The sequence below is a fragment of the Monopterus albus genome, unplaced genomic scaffold, assembly GCF_001952655.1.
Source record: "Monopterus albus unplaced genomic scaffold, M_albus_1.0 scaffold458.1, whole genome shotgun sequence".
Taxonomy (NCBI): Eukaryota; Metazoa; Chordata; class Actinopteri; order Synbranchiformes; family Synbranchidae; genus Monopterus; species Monopterus albus.
Window position 1 is genome coordinate 225259 of NW_018128338.1, and position 4160 is coordinate 229418.

The following is a 4160-nucleotide window of genomic DNA, read 5'->3' on the forward strand; positions in this document are numbered from 1 at the left end:
TACATGGAGTTACTGGTACTGATGTCATACAGCATTACAGGTATATCCTATTTATCAGTTAAATCATTGTAGTTCCTTCTATTTTTTTCTAACCCTCTGTGGCCACTGTTGTTAAAATCTGAACTGCACTTCTTTCATGCCCACACTGATCTGAGGTTATAAGATACATTTTTCAAACCGTTATGACTCCTTTTGAAGACAGACCACGGAGGCTCCCTGTTCAGATACAACCCAGGATGGGAGCGGACCTGTTAGACCCAAGAGGCCGCGTTCTGTAGCGCAGAAAGAGTGCAACAAAGAACGAAGCAAAAGCAGGGAAAGGAATCCGGGTGATGTCACCTTTCTTCATTTCCACTGCCTTTTCATGATGTTAGTCTCAGTGCTCTCCTGATTGCACTGTTTGAGCAAGTATTGACTGGAGATGGTGTCGGACCAGGTAGCTTGTAAATGTTATGCCAAGGAAGTCTTTATACTGTATAATTTTTTTTTATTAATCTGATTCTGAAAATTAACTAAAGCTATCAAATAAATATAGTGAGTACAAAATACAATATTTTTCTCTGAAAAGTAGTGAATTCAAAGTATTACTTAGGTCCATTACTTGAGTAAATGGAATGTATGTTACTATCCACCTTTGTTTAAAAGTTAATTGTGTATTTTTTAATTCACTTCATTTATCTGAATGCTTATTTTCAGACACTAGTTCAAAATATTTGCATCGATCAATGTCAGTTCCAACCACAGAGTCTGAGGAAAGTGGCAGCAGGTCACACTGATCCTGCTTCCCCAGATTTCCTGCCTTGCACTGCACATTCTCCAGCTTAATGTATATTCCACGATTACTTTACAAGTTTCTGTTCATTTTGTCTGTCACTTTCTCACTTATGGCTGGAGCTTTCCTGAGGTTCCTTTTATGTTATTTCCCTTTTGCTGAGTTGTTTTTTTTTTTTTTGGTAAGGGAGTGGGTGTAGGGGTATTGGACTCTTTTTGTGGGGGACGCAAAGCAAATGGGGAAGTCGGTATTACAGAAAATGAGAAATCGAGCATGACAAGTATAGTTCGGAGAGCGTCACATGTTTCTGCAGGGTGAAAAACCCACGTCTTCTGTTCCCTAATGAAACTGACCACATGTACACAAACCATAAGAACATCATCATGCACCAACCTACCCAGATACTGTAAATTCATCACAAGTTTCCATATTCGTTCTAACAAGTTTAATCTTGTCAGTACTCAAACCAAACTTCTGACTGTTAGGACAGGCTTTCACTTTATTTAGCTAAATGATAAGTGTTGAAACATTTTGTGTTGGTATGTCTATGTGATATTTGTGTTTTAGTTTGTCTTTACTGATAACTTACATACTTACTGGACTGCTGATGAAGTTTGACAACCTGCTGATAGAAGACTTTTCCCAGGTCTCTGCTCTTTTATCACCATACAGCATTACTCAATGTCATGTTGAAATGTGCCTTGTGGAGGAATGTAATCATTTATTAAATGATACTTGATCTTTCTCATACCACAGGAAAGTGGAACAGAAGCCAATTTGTTATGAATGGATTACTAAAGGCATCCAATTACAACAACTAATGTTATAAATGTGGACACACACACACATCTTTGTACATACAAATCCATATTTGGATTTTTTTGTAGTCAGGATTTCATACTGGCCATTTTGACAAGACAAGACAGAAAAAAAAAACCTAAAAGTAAAACTGTTGTGATGTGCTGGGATTTCTCTCTGGAAAGTCATCACCCCCCAAATTTTCCTCCACATGCATTTGTTGACTACCCACAGACGAGATGAGTGAAACCTCCCCCTAGCAGTGCTTCTGCTGCCCCCTACAGCAGAAAACTCACAGTCAAAACAAATGCAAACACAGATTTCCCCACTCTTATCACAGAGTGAAATTACAGATCCTTTCCATAGACACATTACTTGGGTAAATAAAGGAACTACAGATGCAGTATGACATAAACATAAAATCTACTTTTACTCTGAGGAAACTATTGAAAACACATAAACAATAATCTTGAGCCACTACACCCAAACAAAGGCTCCATGACTTCACACAGAAATGACAAAAAAGAAAGACCCAGGATCTGTCAGTGTCACTTTATTCCTGTTCTTTGTGGATGTTGTGATGCCTCCTTTTTGTTGTGATAACTGTAACCTACTACAGGGTGGGCCACGGAAAAGTAGCCCGCCTCCAGTACATTCTCGAGTACATGGGCTACTTTACCATGGCACACCCTGTACTTCTTTATGCACATATTAGTACTAATGATACAATATTTAAATGTGAATAATAGTGTGTGTGCATTTAATACATAATTTAAAATAAAACGGTTCTACTTGTTCCGGTTTGTTTCATTCATGATCTAATGTTTCATTCCCAGTGTAACCTGACTGTAACTGGACAATCAGGTGCTCTAACTAATACACAAAATAATAAGTAATGGAAACATAATGATTGTAATGAAACAGCCAAACAAAAACATATGTTTTGTCCAAAGAAAGTTTGTTTACCCTCTGAGTACTTTTGTTATAAATGATTTATACTGTATTATGTAATAAATAGTTTTATTATTTCTTGGCTGGTTACTGTCACAGTGAAATTATAGAACAACCAGCAGAGACGCTAGGAATTAGTTTTATCCAATCAGTTGTCCGGCACATTAAGGGTAAAAACTAGGACCATCATTTTCACACTTTTACATCGTTTTAAAAAGCAATGTAAACTGTAAGGTGACTAGTGAGTTTTAGAGCTCCTGGTAGCCTACACATAATTTGCTACCTTCAGAGAGAGCCACCTGTTTACCCCTGTCCTGTTACCTTACAAGCGTGAGATTAGTATCAATCAGTATTTGCCACTGTTTCTTTCTATGGATAATCAGTGATTTTCTGATGTTTTAAATTCCTTAAATTAGTTATACACCATTAACAATAGCTATTTTGAATTGCCAAGTTGTGAAGAATTCCCTTGACTAACTGAACTTGTGAACAGGGATATTAACGGTGTCACAGTATGTAGACCAAAAACATTAGCTGATTAAGAATGTATTAACTGATGTCTTCACGACATTATTGCCAAACAGAAAGGATGAACACTGGCAGTACATCAGCTTTATTAATCATGAGAAATGATGTCATTTATTACATCTTTGTAAAGACTAGCCTGGATGGTTACCTCAGTGAAACTATGGTAGTCATTTGAAGTTCACATTTAGTCTGATTCCAGACTGTCAGTCACTTAGTAGCTGGTTTAAAGGTGTCAAGGAAGGAAAAGAAAGATTTACAGATGTTCATCAGTATCTAGCAATGTTCCCAAGTGACTGTTAAGTCTGTTGGTCTTTGGTTCTTGTTACCATTGCTAACTCTGAGAGATGAGACAGTCCAAGTAACTTCAAAACAGTGCTGATTATTCAAAGGATCACAGGTAAAATTAACATTACACGCTCAGGTCCCTTGCACCTCCAACCTGCACGCAGGCAGATGTAAGATGAAAAAAAGACCCCGAACCCACCAGGCCTATACATTATATCACCTCGGTTGGGCTAGCCCCATACTACACAGAAACATCAACCGAGACGTCTCTCTCAGCTGGTCATAACAGTAGTCAAAACATGAAGAAAATCAATGTGTGTTTGTCTGTTGGTTAAGTGGTGTGTAACTAAAAACATTTTCATGACCTCTAGTAACATGTCGTGACTTAAACATAAGAACATATTATGGCTAAGGCTACAGTTATACACGTCATAATAATAATATTAAACACCCTGTCTGCTGACAGTCATCAACTCTTCTCTCTAGTTATCCTTGACCAGATGTACCCTGTAGAAACTCATAAGCATGACTAAGCATTTAACAGTCAGACATCCTATCTCCACTAAACATTTCTAATACATAAAGTATCTATCCAATTTCTATCTGACTAAAGTCGAACAGAAAAATTAATGTGAATCATTGTGAAATACCCACATGACACGTTTGGTGATGCGTTTGACTTCCTCTCATCTAAATTCGTGGGAGTCATTTACGTTCTGTTACTAATTACTTACATAATAGCAGGAGATTCCTGGCAGAGAGAGAGAGAGTGAGTGAGAGTAAGTGAAAGAGACTGACAGAGAGAGAGAGATCTTATCCATGTATG